Source organism: Ambystoma mexicanum, chromosome 1q, assembly GCF_040938575.1.
Source record: "Ambystoma mexicanum isolate Mex_15411 chromosome 1q, UKY_AmexF1_1, whole genome shotgun sequence".
Classification (NCBI taxonomy): domain Eukaryota; kingdom Metazoa; phylum Chordata; class Amphibia; order Caudata; family Ambystomatidae; genus Ambystoma; species Ambystoma mexicanum.
Window position 1 is genome coordinate 1,552,489,668 of NC_090922.1, and position 15,757 is coordinate 1,552,505,424.

At 48.9% G+C, this 15,757-nt stretch overlaps 1 protein-coding gene across 1 annotated transcript in view; it reads left to right on the top strand.

The window, feature by feature from the left end:
* Positions 1-15,757, top strand: part of LOC138552196 (zinc finger protein 268-like) — a 135,382-nt gene that overhangs the window by 10,597 nt on the left and 109,028 nt on the right. The gene's annotated exons all lie outside the window — the stretch shown is intronic.

Here is a 15,757-nt window from a genome sequence, read left to right on the forward strand (position 1 = left end):
TAGTCCCTGATGCAGTGATTCCAAGGGGCAGGAAATATTCCTTATCCCAATCAGAGGAACAGGCCCTAAAGGATTACATCCAACAAGCCTTACGATTAGGCCACTTACGACCCTCCTGCTCTCCGGCTGCTAGTCCCATCTTTTTCGTACCGAAAAAAGAAGGGGACTTACGTCCTTGTGTGGATTACAGAAAGCTGAATGCCATTACTATAAAGAACAGGCATCCCATTCCATTGATCTCCCCACTACTAGACAAGCTGACACGTGCAACCATTTTTACTAAACTGGATCTCCGAGGTGCTTACAACCTGGTCCGTATGCGTCAGGGAGACGAGTGGAAAACAGCGTTCTGCTCCAAACATGGCCTGTTTGAATATACTATGATGCCTTTCGGCTTATGTAACGCCCCAGCTACGTTCCAACGATTTGTCAACAAGGTGTTCAGTGATATTCTTGACATATACGTAGTGGCTTACTTGGACGACATTCTGGTGTTTTCCTCCTCCTTGGAGGAACATATCGTCCATGTTAAAGAAGTATTAACACGCCTCAAGAATCATGCCTTATTCGCTAAACCCGAATAATGCTAGTTCCACACTAAAGAGGTGGATTTTTTGGGTTTTCACATAACACCTGGTGGCCTATCCATGAACCACTCGAAAGTCTGCGCTATCATAGAGTGGCCTGCCCCGACCAACCTTAAACAGTTACAATCTTTTCTTGGGTTTGCCAATTTTTATCAGCGCTTTATCGCTGGGTTTTCCTCCATTGTATCACCACTAACCGCCTTGATCAGTCCTCTTGCCCCGTTCTGTTGGACACCGGAGCATCAAAAGGCCTTTGAGGCCCTGAAGTCCAGGTTCACTTCCACCCCGGTGCTTCAACACCCTGACCCGGATCTTCCATTTGTCCTGGAGGCCGACGCTTCCTCCTTTGAATTAGGTGCAGTGCTCTCTCAACCTTGTTCAGCCACGGGGCAACTGCATCCCATAGCCTACCACTCAAGGAAGTTCACGTCTTCCGAATATCACTACACGGTTACCGGAAAAGAATTGCTGGCCATTAAAGATGCTTTGCAAACATGGCGACATCACCTTATAGGGGCAAAACATCAGACCGTGGTTTACACTGATCACAAGAACCTCCAAGACCTGGCCTCCCTCAAATGTGTAAATAGCAGACAGGTATGCTGGCATCTCTTCTTCGCTGCATATGATTTTGTAGTGAAACATAGGCCGGGGACTATCCACGGCAAGGCGGATGCGCTTACTCGTTCTCCTGGGGGGGAATCCCTGTCTTTGTATCCCTATACACTATTAGGGAAGGGTCTGTTAGGCGGAAACCTGTGCAGTTCCCTCTGGGACCACTGCAAAAGATTTAGGACTACAGGTGTTTGGCAGTAAACCCACTTGGTAGCAGTCTGTACCACACAGATTCACTTGGTAGCTGTGGCTGAGCAGTCAGACTTCCCTCAAGAAGAGTTAGGCAGTATGTGGAGTATACAAAATAGGGCAATTTACACAGTAGAACAAACAAACACGGAACAGAGCTTGGGTGTAAAGATATATAGGTATTTATTTATAACAACACATCTATGAAAACACTCTGGCACTAATTCGGTAAACAACTTCAATCACAATTACTATAAGTAAATCAATCCCTCTAACAATAGTTCGACAAGTCTAGGTTCAACGGCGCCACTTATTTGCAGACAGAGGTGAATGCTTTAACCTAGATGTCACTCTAGTATTCGTTAGGACGGGAGAGAAAAGGCAGGGTATGAAATCAACTCGGTACCAACACTTTTACAAACAAATGCAAGGCAAGTAAGGCAGGGTCTACTGTAGATCGCAAAGGTCAGAGGCCAGGCCCTCTCGGAGAGAGGCAAGGCGATATGTCCCAAAAAGTATCACAGTGGAAATGCACTTCAAGTCTTTGTCGCAAATTGTTATCGAAAGATTGGACCAGTTTAGAACAGAAAGTTAAGAAAGCTTGGAGGCGACTCAATAGAGAGGCGAGGATTAAGACACCTCATGCTAACCGTCAAAAAGGGAAGCCAGGCGGACACGGTACCTTGTATGTGGAGAGACAGCTCCGGCGGGGGCAGTTGTTCCTGGTGGTGGATGCAAGTCGGGGCTTTGCCAAGAGAAGAGATGCTCTTGTCGTCGAAGGAAAGCTGAAGATCGTTGCACCACCAGGGAAGAGATCAGCCGCGGAGTGCTCCATCACAAGGCACCACCTTTTGGTCACGGTAGGGGTTAGTGGCTATCCGGTTGCCGGGGTGCTCAGCACGGGCAATTCGACCACTACGCCCTGGAAGCGAAGAAAAAGAAAAGGGGACTGGTTGTGCCCACCAGTCAGAGGAAGAAGACTCTCCGGCGGGGAGATCTCCTCTGTCATCGGGAAGTGGTGAGAAGGTTCAGCAGGGCTCCACCGGAGGTGTCGTCGTTGCAGGTCGGCTCAGCTTTACCCTCGTCGGATTCTTAGGTCCTGTGGCGACTTCTGAAGATCCAGTCCCAAAAGCCCCGCTTTTATGCAGAAAACCCCCATTCATTCAGCCTAGCTGTCAATCAAAACACGCTAAGTGGTGAGCAGGGTGGCTCACCACTTGGGCCAATCACACCAGAGTGCGACTTGAGTTGGCAAGGCAACTCAGTCCAGGGTGCCTAAACCCCCTCCCACATCCCCTGTGGTACCCAGACAGAATGGCACCACTTTGGAGGGCCTCTGTGCAGAAGCCCGCCAAAAGTGGGACAAAGGGCTCAACCTTTGGTTTAGGAGTCACAGAGACGAACACAGACGCCATTTTAAAAACCGAGTTCTGGCAGAAAATACCAACCGATAGATTTATTTAAGATAAATAAAACGGTGGTATGTTAGAGATTAACGAGAAAAAGTATTAACCTCCAACAATGGGAAGAATCCGATAGAGTTATATTTGGGGTCGAATATAACAAGTAGTTTCCACTTCCACCAGCCAAAACTCGACGAGGGGGGATGGGACAGTGCCCCTCCGAATAACAGACCCAGGGGTAATCGAGTACGTCCACAATAGGATGGTTTGTACTAGTTCTGTTAGTAAATTTAGGTCTAGTAAAGCCAATGGTGACTTTACATGCCCTGGGAGACAGTAGTCAGTTCCAGGGTATGGAGTCTATGGTGGGGATCCTCTAGGACGCCCCAGTGTTACGGCACAGAGGTTGCGGTGTAACACACACAGAAAAACATATGAGACCCTATGGAGTAAAAGACCCCATAGAACACATTGACATTCAAAGGAATTAACCACATTCATATCCAAGAGTGGGAGAAAAAGAGTCTCACTCTTGGCAGGATGGAAAAAACAAACTCCAGAAATCCAGCAAAGCTGCTGGGGGACTCACTAGGTTAGGAAACTCAGCCTAAACAGAGAATTCCCCCTAACACTCACCCCCCCCAGACTAAGGGACAGGAGGATTTAATCCACTCCTGGATGAATCTCATACCCCTAGTCGATGACATACATCCTAGAGAGACCATCAGCATTTTGGTGGTGACACCCTGACTTGTGCTCCAGGGTTTCAAAGGTTTTCCTTTGTAAGCTATATGACCTACAAACCTTCCTAGGAACATCAGTCTTTTTAATTTTATAGGGGATCCGGTTGACCAGTCCCTCAGAGGTTGATACAACTACTGAACCTATGATAGGCTTTTTCAAGGAGTCCTTATAAAGAAACTCCTTAGATCTAGAGGGGCCTCCAGAGGTCTTCCCTACCTCTCGGTTGAGAGAAGGTGGCGTTTTAGGCCTCTTGGTTGGAGGGGATGGAGATAAGCATGGTGCATGCTTCTCCTCCCTCTTAGATCTGCCTCTACCTACTTTCGGAGTTTCCCCCTTAAGTCTAGGAATTGGGTTGGAGTCTTTCGGTGGAAGGTCCAACAGTCTGAAGGTTTTTGGCCTTAGACTTTTCTTTTCTGGTTTTCCACCAGCACTGAGAATTACCAGTTCTCTTAGGCCTAGTTAGGGTACCAGCAGGTCTATCCACCTCCTCCTCAGAAGCAGGGGGAGTCACAGACTCTATAAATGGGGGAACAATGATGGAGCTTGGTTGGGGCTCCCATTTCCCTAACATGTTAGCCTGAAATGTGCCTGGGTCAGAGGTCAACTTACCAACACCAGGGCTTGTAGTGGGGTTCTCAGTAGAGGTTCCCACAGGCTTAGAGGGGTTCCTTAAGGTGGCCTCTCTAGCCAATTTGGTTCGGTTCTGGGTATCCATACTGGGAGGCCTGGGGGTACTGGATACTACTCCTAGAGTATTTAGATCATTCCCCAACAGGACTCTCCCAGGCACCTCAGTCTGAACACTGACAGGAATCAACACTGTCATGTCATTACACTGAATGAGGGCTGGTAGAATTGGAACCATTTGGACAGGGCCTCCAGACATCTTAGTGGGACCTTTGGGTGCCTTAGCAACATCCTCAGGCCTGAAAAAGCTTTCGTCCACTACTGTTCTGCTGGCCCCAGAGTCTCGCCTGGCAGGAGTATTCTGGCCATTGACAAGAACACTGTCCACATAATGGGCCTCATTACGACCCAGGCGGTAAGTTACCGCCTGGGCCGTGACTTTACCACCATGGCGTAAACTATGTTTACGCCATGGTGGTAGGCGGACATACCGCCCCATTCCAACCTTGGCGGGGCGGTAAATCCCCATTTTCCCATTTTCCCTTCCCCATTCCCATTTTGCCCCATAGGGCATAATGGGAGTGGGGAAGGCGTTAATTACGCCACCGCAAATTACGGTGGCGTAATTAACTCCATGGTCCCTTAGCGCCATGGATTTTAACACCTGCTAAAAGGAGGTGTTAAGTCCGCCATGGCGCTAAGGGACCTCGTACTCAGGCGGTAAGGATCGGCGCTGTTTACGCCGCCGTAAAACCCTTACCGCCTGAGTTGTAATGAGGCCCAATAACATTTAGAGTTTTCTGGGATAGAGTCATACACACTCCTATTCTGATTACTAACCAGGTCCATTGACTCTACTGATAAACTTGCATGAATAACCCAAGGTTCTTCAGCAAAGACTTCAAAGTGAGCACTAGTCATTTGGACTTCCTCCTCAGGAGTGAAGGCTAAGGAGACCGTGCTGATCCCAGTAGGTTTACCCTTACATTTTGGATCTCCTTTGATATGGTCAGTTGCCCCACAGAGATAGCATGTTCCAAATGCTCTCTGGAATGGTGGCTTGTTCTGACCTCCTTCCGGTTTGGCACCAGAAGACACACTATTCTGCTGTGGTTTTCCTTGTGGCTTACCCTTCTGGTTTTGTTTGGGGCCCTCTTTGGAATTTGAGTTATTCGAATTCTCTTTTGAGTCTTTTTTAGGCTGTTTTCCCTCATCCTTTTTCTGAGTTCCCCAGAATCCTTATGAGTAGCCCTGTTAGCAACCCACAAGTCAGCAGCCTTAGCTAGCTTTCTGGAATCCAACTCCTTCGAATCAGCCAAGTGCTGTCTGATCTCCGGAGAACAGGCATCATAAATAGACTCCAACATAAAAAGATTCTTCATACCCTCATAAGTGTTCACTTTGTAACCCTTAATCCATCCCTCTAAGTTTTTCAACCCTTCACTCACCCAGGTAGCCCAAGGGGTACCATCATGCTTTTTGAGGGTTCTAAACCTCTTAAGATACTGGGAAGGGGTCTTCCCGAATCTAGCTATCAAAGCTAGTTTCACACTTTCGTAATCCTTCTTATCCACCCCCCCAACTCCATTACCACATCAGTCGCAACAGGTGGACGCCTAGAGAACAACCAGGGAAGTAACTCATTCCCTGTGATGTCCTGGAGCCCATGATTATATTCAAACAGTTTTAACCAATCCAACACATCCAATCTCGGATCATACATACCCACTAATTCCTTCGGCATCCGGGGTCTTTTGGGACTGGAGCTTCTAGAGGAACCAGAGGAGAGAGAAGCATTTTCCACAGACAACTTTTTCATCTCTAGCTCATGATTAAGTTCTATTTCTCTGAGTCTCAACTCAGCTTGCTTCTGCTCAGCCTGGGCATTCATCCGTCTGAACTCTAGTTCTTGGTTTCTTTCAGATTGGGCTAAAAAACGCTTGCATTCTAACTCGAGCTTCATTTTTTCTAGTTCAAAATAAGAAGGGTTACATGTGGGACCTGGTATGGGCCCGTAGGTACAGTAGGTAAGGCAGACAGAGGCTCAGAGTGGCTAACTTCATTAGGTTCACTTTCCTCTTCTGACTCATTATCAAGACTTTGATTCAGATCAATACCATCACTGTTATCTACATCTGCTGGAGAAGTTGGTTCCTCTGAACCGGTACCCAGACTTTGGTTTTCCAGCAATCTCGCTATCAGTTCTACTTTTTTGCCTCTTACAGAAAGATTCTCTTGTCTACAGATAGCTCTCAAACTCTCAGTATTTTCACCTGACAAGGACTCTTGACTGTAAACTTCCATAATAGACATGTTTTTGAAAGTTGCTTTTTAGTGCTAAGCTTTGTGGTTAGTTATCCTAAAGTGTTGAAAAGCACTCTAAACTGTATACTCGATACAAATCCCACCGCTGTACACCAGTGTTAGGCGGAAACCTGTGCAGTTCCCTCTGGGACCACTGCAAAAGATTAAGGACTACAGGTGTTTGGCAGTAAACCCACTTGGTAGCAGTGTGTACCACACAGATTCACTTGGTAGCTGTGGCTGAGCAGTCAGACTTCCCTCAAGAAGAGTTAGGCAGTATGTGGAGTATACAAAATAGGGCAATTTACACAGTAGAACAAACAAACACGGAACAGAGCTTGGGTGTAAAGATATATAGGTATTTATTTATAACAACACATCCATGAAAAACACTCTGGCACTAATACGGTAAACAACTTCAATCACAATTACTATAAGTAAATCAATCCCTCTAACAATAGTTCGACAAGTCTAGGTGCAACGGCACCACTTATTTGCAGACAGAGGTGAATGCTTTAACCTAGATGGCACTCTAGTATTCGTTAGGACGGGAGAGAAAAGGCAGGGTATGAAATCAACTCGGTACCAACACGTTTACGAACAAATGCAAGGCAAGTAATGCAGGGTCTACTGTAGATCGTAAAGTTCAGAGGCCAGGCCCACTCGGAGAGAGGCAATGCGATATGTCCCAAAAAGTATCACAGTGGAAATGCACTTCAAGTCTTTGTCGCAAATTGTTATGGAAAGATTGGACCAGTTCAGAACAGAAAGTTAAGAATGCTTGGAGGCAACCCAATGGAGAGGCGAGGATTAAGACACCTCACGCTAACCGTCAAAAAGGGAAGCCAGGCGGACACGGTACCTTGTATGTGGAGAGACAGCTCCGGCGGGGGCAGTTATTCCTGGTGGTGGATACAAGTCGGGGCTTTGCCAAGAGAAGAGATGCTCTCTTTGTCGAAGGAAAGTTGAAGATCGTTGCACCACCAGGGAAGAGACCAGCCGCGGAGTGCTCCGTCACAAGGCACCACCTTTTGGTCGCAGTACGGGTTAGTGGCTATCCGGTTGCCGGGGTGTTCAGCATGGGCAATTCGACCACTACGCCCTGGAAGCGAAGAAAAAGCAAAGGGGACTGGTTGTGCCCACCAGTCAGGGGAAGAAGACTCTCCGGCGGGGAGATCTCCTCTGTCATCGGGAAGTGGTGAGAAGGTTCAGCAGGGCTCCACCGGAGGTGTCGTCGTTGCAGGTCGGCTCAGCTTTACCCTCGTCGGATTCTTAGGTCCTGTGGCGACTTCTGAAGATCCAGTCCCAAAAGCCCTGCTTTTATGCAGAAAACCCCCATTCATTCAGCCTAGCTGTCAATCAAAACACGCTAAGTGGTGAGCGGGGCGGCTCACCACTTGGGCCAATCACACCAGAGTGCGACTTGAGTTGGCATGGCAACTCAGTCCAGGGTGCCTAAACCCCCTCCCACACCCCCTGTGGTACCCAGACAGAATGGCACCACTTTGGAGGGCCTCCGTGCAGAAGCCCGCCAAAAGTGGAACAAAGGGCTCAACCTTTGGTTTAGGAGTCACAGAGAGGAACACAGACGCCATTTTAAAAACCAAGTTCTGGCAGAAAACACCAACCGATAGATTTATTTAAGATAAATAAACCGGTGGTATGTTAGAGATTAACGAGAAAAAGTATTAACCTCTAACAATGGGAAGAATCCCATAGAGTTATATTCAGGGTCGAATATAACAAGTAGTTTCCACTGCCACCAGCCAAAACTCGACGAGGGAGGACGGGGCAGTGCCCCCTCGAATAACAGACCCAGGGGTAATCGAATTACCCCTACTAGTACGTCCACAATAGGATGGTTTGTACTAGTTCTGTTAGTAAATTTAGGTCTAGTAAAGCCAATGGTGACTTTACATGCCCGGGGAGACAGTAGTCAGTCCCCGGGTATGGAGTCTATGGTGGGGATCCTCTAGGACGCCCCAGTGTTACGGCACATAGGGTGCGGTGTAACACACATAGCAAAACACATGAGACCCTATGGAGTAAAAGACCCCATAGCCCATAGAACACATTGACATTCAAAGGAATTAACCACATTCATGTCCAAGAGTGGGAGAAAAAGAGTCTCACTCTTGGCAGGATGGAAAAAACAAACTCCAGAAATCCAGCAACGCTGCTGGGGGACTCACTAGGTTAGGAAATTCAGCCTAAGCAGAGAATTCTCCCTAACAGGGTCACGTAGTCTGTTTATGCACACCATCCCTACCCATACTATCCATCATTAGGCAGTGGGTTTCACAACATCCAAATGCGTTGGCAGATTGGGACTTGGTACTTCAGGAAGGGTTACCATTTATTCACGGGAAACTCTTTCTCCCCACAAGTGATGTACGCAATCAGGCGCTTGCTTGGTCCCACGATGCCGCCATCAATGGTAACCCTGGACAACTATGTGCCCTGGAGCTACTAAAGCGCTGGTGCTGGTGTCAGGATCCATCCCTGGAAGCTATGGCAGAAGTGAAAGTTTTCGCCGCGGAGAACCTTCAGTTAGCAGTCCAGTCCTCATCCAATATGGCTGCCTTTGTTATTTAAGCAAGCCCCACCCACCTCTCGGTGCGTTGTATCTGTGTTATTTTTCCCGTCATACCAGTGCTCGGCTAATACTCCGTTTTAGCTCCTTCAGTGCCTCCTGCAGTGTTTACTCCTATCCGCTTGCCTTTACTCTCCGCTTAACTTTGCTTTTCCCTACTTCCTTAGTCCTTTCACGGCTCTCGTCCATTACGCCTTCCCAGTCTTTTCCTTTGCTTTCGGCATCTTGCCACTCGTACTAGCGGCCCGGCGCCATCCTCACGTATCTACGTGTTCCTCCCTGTGCCTTTCGTGGATCCAACCGTTTCTGGTAAGTAGGGACTTTAACTGTTTCTCCCCCTTTTCCTACCTTTCCCTCTCTGCTCGGACCGTTTCCCCGTTCCGGGCTCTATCCCTCTTCTCTTTCCTCCCGCATCGCTCCTCATTGCTACTTACCTTGTATCCGGCCAAGTCTCCACGGATCGGATCCTGCCTTCTTTTCCTCAAGCCATCTTCATATTGGTGGACAGAACGAACTTACCTGACCCACAATTTCCTAGGTTCACTCCGGATCACTCACTACCACATCCGCTAATGGAGAGTCTAATATTCAGTACAATCTCAGGAAGACTACACAGGGTTTTTTACCGTCCATCGGTCTTTTCCCTGTCGCGGGGCCTTGGCTCCTCGGGGCCCCCCAATACAGGTCCCACTTCCTGTCGCGGTGGCCTCCGAGGGAGCCAGGCCCTACTTGCATGACAGGAGGTCCAGAGACAAGTCTACAAAGGAAGATACCAGGACTCCCCGAAGACCCTCCAAGCACTCCAAGGACAAATAAGAGGAAGCCACAGGTGAGGAGAAGGGTGGTGAGGGTGAACATCCTGACAGCTGGTGGCCATCGATGCGGCGCGATGTGGAAAGCTACGTGAACTCCTGCTCCATATGTGCTCAGTGCAAGACATGCCGTGGTCGGCCACTAGGTCTACTCCAACCTTTGCCTCTTCCCCCCAGACCCTGGCACACTGTTTCTATGGATCTAGTCACGGATCTACCTCGCAGACAGGGCTGTGACACAATCTGGGTAGTCGTTGACTCGTACACCAAGATGGCCCGTTTTATTCTGCCCCTACATTGGCCCGATTATTCTTCAAATCAGTGTTTTGTCTTTTTGGTTTGCTACAGATCCTGGTTTCGGATCGTGGCTCACAATTCACCTCACGTTTTTGGCAAGCCCTCACTAAGCTCCTTGGTATTGACGCCCGCTACTCCTTCGCTTACCACCCGGAGAGCGATGGGCAGATGGAGAGGGTTAACCAGACCCTAGAACAATACTTGCGCTGCCTGACCCGTCAGTTCCAAGATACCTGGCTGAACCTTCTCCACCTCGCTGAGTTTGCATACAATAACTCTCAGCATTCCTCCACGGGCTTTTCTCCTTTCTATGCTTTATGCGGCCAGCACCCCCGAACCCTTCCTTTCCCTGATTTCGACTCCTCTGCTGCCCCTGCTGCTACGGCCTGTGCCCGCTACCTTGCTTCGGTTCATGACCAGACTCTTATCCATTTACGTGAGGCCCAAGTGTCTATGAAGGCGAAGGCAGACCGGAAACAGGTGGCAGCCCCTGACTACCATATGGGTGACCGTGTTTGGTTGTCGACCCGCCATTTGCACATCCCTGGTTGCCGGAAGTTGTTGCCTCGATTTGTTGGCCCGTACAGGGTTGTCAAGGTCCTAAACCCTGTGGCCCTACGTCTTTTGATCCCATCAACATGGCGTATACACCCGGTATTCCATGTCTCCCTGCTCAATGCTTACATTTCCCCCACACGTATCGTCACTCCTTCTGCCCCTGTCTCGGTCTCCTCTCCAGATGTCTTTGAGGTCAGTGCCATTTTGGGCTCTCGTCTTAGACGGGGTCGGCTACAATACCTCGTGGACTGGTTGGGTTACGGTCCTGAGGAGCGCTCTTGGGTTTTTTCCTGGGATGTTAATGCCCCTAGACTGGTGGCTCGTTTCCATCGGGACCATCCTTCCTGCCCACGGGGTCGTGGGCCCTTGGGGGAGGGCTCTGTCACGTCTCCCAGTGTGCTCACTACTAGGCAACCCACTAGGCAACCCAAGATCAGCCCGCACTTACCTGGCACATCACTCGCTGCACATCGGGGCACAAGAACACGGCCTTCCGCTCGACACTGGAGAAGGATGACTGGTTTTCCAGGTGTTTTTCGACCTTCATTGTCTTGGCAACTCCCGTGGAAACTCCCGTATGCCTTGCAGCACCGCCGAGGAACACGGCGATTCACGCGTCACGTGAGGTGAACTGCTGCCAATCACGTTCAACCTCTGCCATCACGTGACTTTCCCACGCTTCCGCGTTTTTGTATCATGTGACTACAACTAACAGTCAAAAGCGCCGGAAGCCACGGTGGCAGCGCTTCTCAGCTGCTTCTCGTAAGGACTGTTTGGCGTTATTGTTTTCATCAAGGATTCATCGGCTCTATGACCACGGACTGTTTTTGGATATTCTACTTCTTCCTGGCTTCATCTGTTACCATTGCCCTGGAACACTTCTTGCTTGCTTCTAAAGATATTCGACCCTGCACCTACTTCACGGATTGATCAAACGGACTGCCCCTTTGCTTGGACCTTGTGCTTTGAACTGGTTTCTGACCCCATTACGTGTTTTGTGGACTCCTCTTGTGCCATCTTACCCAGGTGTGGAACTACTACCCAAGCCTCTCTGGAACCCGGCCCACTGTCTCTGTTGGTTGCCCCTAATGCATTATGACCTGGCTCACAGCTCGTCTAGGTAAGCCTTGTTACAATCAGTTCCTTATTGCCGTGTCCATATTGCATTAGTTTGATAACCGTCTATTGCCTTACAGTGGTCAAAGGGGTTCTTCCGGCGTTTCCTGGTTCCAGTTGACGGCTTACTACACCTGAGGCCTCAAAGATTGCACAGACAGTATTTGGTCATTCTGCCTTTGTGGTACTTGGGGACAGAGGTATTCAATAATTGGCACGACCATCAAGACCAGAACACCATCACTAAAACCCACAGGTGGTTAATCCCTGTCTCCATTTGCAGGAAAATACTTCTTCGGGTCCAGCAGACAAGACTAGGCGGGCCAGTCCAGACAGTCATCTCTGCACTACGCATCACGTTGAAGGAGACCGTACCTGTCTGGGTCCGATCGACACCCCTGTGGGGACCAGGTGAGCGGAACAATTGGGTGGAGTACCAATAGCTCAGGAATTGTGCCTGAGCGGCCCAATCGTACCGCTCCAGGTCGGGGAGCTCAAGTCCTCCTTTGGTTACCGGTAGGATAAGTGTTGTGTAGGCTACCATCGCTGGTTTGCCAGCCTAGATTAATTCCAATATAAGGCTCTTTATTTTCCCTAGATAACGCTGTGGTATTAGAATTGGTATGTTGGTGAACAGATAAAGGAGTTTAGGGAGGATTACCATTTTAACCAATGATGCTCTCCCCCATAGAGTCAGTGGCAGCGACTTCCACCTGTTCACTTTCTCCTGAAGCGATTTTAGTGCAATTTCGTAGTTATCCTGGAAAATATTGTGGTAGCATTGGGATAATAGGATCCCAAGGTACCGTACTCGAGAACTCTCCCACTTAAAGTTGTAGTCGTCTGCAAATGTTCTGGTCCCGGGCATTAGGGGGAATATAATCGATTTGGGATGATTAATTTTCAAGCCGGAGGCCTGGCCAAATTTAACTATTTCATGCATTATTGGGTTCAAATTCCCGTTAGGGTTTTGAATGAATAATACTACATCGTCGGCGTAGAGGGATATAATCAGTGTATGGGGCCCCATGGAGAGAGCTCTTTGGAGTTGGCGAGAGCGCAGGCTTGATGCCAGAGGTTCCATCACTAATGCAAAGATTAAAGCTGATAGCGGGCATCCCTACCTGGTTCCGCGTTGGAGATTAATATTTGCGGATTTTGTTGTACCAAGGATAATGGCCTATTTGGGTTTATTATATAACAGAGACACTAATTTGACGAATTGGTTCACCAGTCGGAGATGCCTGAGTACAGCAAACATGAAGGGCCATTCGACGGAGTCGAATGCCTTCTCTGCATCTAGAAGGACTGCGACTGCCAGGTGTGTGGGATCAAGTGCCTCCATGGCCCTGAACATTCTTCTTATGCCGAACGTTGTGTTGCGGCCTGGCACAAATCCTGCTTGGTCGGCGAGCACCCGTGCCGGCATCAGTGGGAGCAATCTATTGGATAGGATTTTAGCTAGGATCTTGTTATCTAGATTTATTAGGGAAATTGGTCTGTATGATCCGCACTCCTCGGGAGGTTTCTCTTTTTTGTGCAGGAGTATTACTTTAGCGTCTCTTAAAGTTTGGGGGAGAATTCCAGCCTCTGATGCTTCCTCGTAGACTTTCAATAGGAGGAGTGCTAGAATGGGGGCAAATGTTTTGTAGAATTCTCCTATCAAGCCATCAGGTCCGGGCGCTTTGGTGTTAGGTAGGCTCTTTATTGCTTGTCGGACCTCCTCTAGTGTGACGGGGTCATTTAGGGGTCCAAACAGTTCTTTCTCTACCCACTACATTTCGGTATCAGCTAGGTAGTCGCGTAGGATATCGGTGCCCGTTGGGTGTTTTGCGCTGTAAAGTTCTTGATAGAAGGCGCGGAACACTTCTACTATTTCCTCCTCTGTGTGAACCAAAGTACCTTGCGGGGAGTGCACTCTTTCTACCAGGGTCGGCTTCCTGTCAGCGGCAATCAGACGGGCAAGGAGAGCTACAGGTTTTTGCCCCTCTCCATATTGGCGTATCTGGTATCCGCGTTTTAAGAATTTCAGTTCTCGTCTGCTGTGGTCCTGAATTTCAGTAATTCTTCCTTGAGTTCCGCTTGGATGTGCATTTGACTTGTGGTGGTGCACTGTTGTTCTAAAGCTTTCAGGCAATCTTCGCTGGTAGCCAATTCTCGACGTATTAGTTTTAAAATTCCATTTTCTTTTGCGATGCACACCCCCCATTATGTAACACTTTAATGTTTCCCAGAGCGTGCCTGCTGATGAGACTGTGGGGGTCATTACGACCCTGGCGCTAAGGGGTTAACGGCGCCGTAAAAGGCTGCGGCGCCGTTAACCCCTTAGCGCCTAATTACGAGGTCCCTTTGCGGGACCCGACCTGAACAGCTGGTCTGGACCAGCCGTTAAAGTAAGGACCCGCAAAGGGACCTTCGAGGTAATTACAGTACCGCAATTTGCGGTACCATAATTACCGCCTTCCCCATTCCCATTGAGCCCTATGGGGCAAAAATGGGAATGGGGAAGGGCCAATGTTCAATGGGGAATTACTGTCCCGCCAACCTTGGAATGGGGTGGTAATTCCCCATTGAACATTGGCGGGATCGTTACAACACCAGCAGCAACCATGGTGCTAATAGCGCCATGGGTTACCGCCAGTGTTGTAATGAGGGCCTGTATCTTGGTTGAGATCCAGAAAGGATATGATCTCATCTCGTAGTTCGTTTGCAAACACTTGGTTGGTTAGTGCTCCGGGTTTAAAACGCCAGTGGGGTGCTCTTGGTTTGGTGTTAGGGAGATTGCATTTGAGCGTTACTGTGGCGTGATCTGAGAAGGTTCTGGGGAGGATTTGGCACCTTCCCCACTGAAGCGTGCTTTATGCGGAGATGAGAAGGTAGTCTATATGTGAGCTAGTGTTGTGGACGCCCGAATGAAAGGTGTATTCATAGTTCTCTCAATTCTTATGCCTCCAGATGTCGACTAGATCGTATGCCCTACATATCTCCTGCACTTGGAGGCTGGCCTTGGACGGTTGAGCTGTTGATGCTTGTGATTTATCTTTCCGTGGGTCTAGGTGTGTATTTAGGTCGCCTCCCCAGATTATGGTTGCTGAGCTGATTTGCGTGAGATGAGAGAGTATTAGAGTTGTTTGCTCTATCCATGTTGGGGGCGTAGGAATTTACAAATACGATTTCCTTCCCAGCCATGATCCCCTGCACCAGGAGAGCCCTACCCTCTGTCTCCTTTTCTATTTTTATCAAGCGGAAGCAGGATTTTGGGTTTATGAGGGTAGCTACTCCTCTGTCATACAATGAATAGGAGGGAAAGTAACAATGACAGCCCCAGTTTCGAGCCCAGAGGTGTTCCTTGTGTGGTATGAGGTGTGTCTCTTGTATCATAGCTACGTCCACATTGTGACGCTTGAGGTATTGCAGGGTCTTCCTTGTTTTGGACAGAAGGTTACCCCCACTGATATTCCACGTTGCTACCTTGAATTGGCCGGGGTGTTTTCATGTTCATGCTGATTGATCGCACAGTCTCCCAGTGTCCAGTGGCAGTATGGAGGGTACTGTGGGAGCATGATTGCGCTTTCCTTCGCCGTTGTGTATGTATGGCTTGGTCTCTGAGGATGGGGGGATGAGATGGTGCAGGGGGTGGGGGTCGGGTGGCGCATACCCATAACAATTCTAATAAACAGTTCCTTACACGGACAACCCCCAACTCGTCCGTTTGGAATCCCCCCAAATAAAATTAATGTGCTGCGCATGGGGCGCTAGCGTCCTTCTAAGGTTGGGGGCTCCTTTCTTAAATTGTGTACTGAGTCCTGATGCTGTGCGTCTTTGAGCTGTCGTTCCAGCGGGTCAGTTATTTGTGGTTCACGGTGGATTTTTTCCCGCTCGGTCTCTCCGGGGCGACCCTGGGATATTATT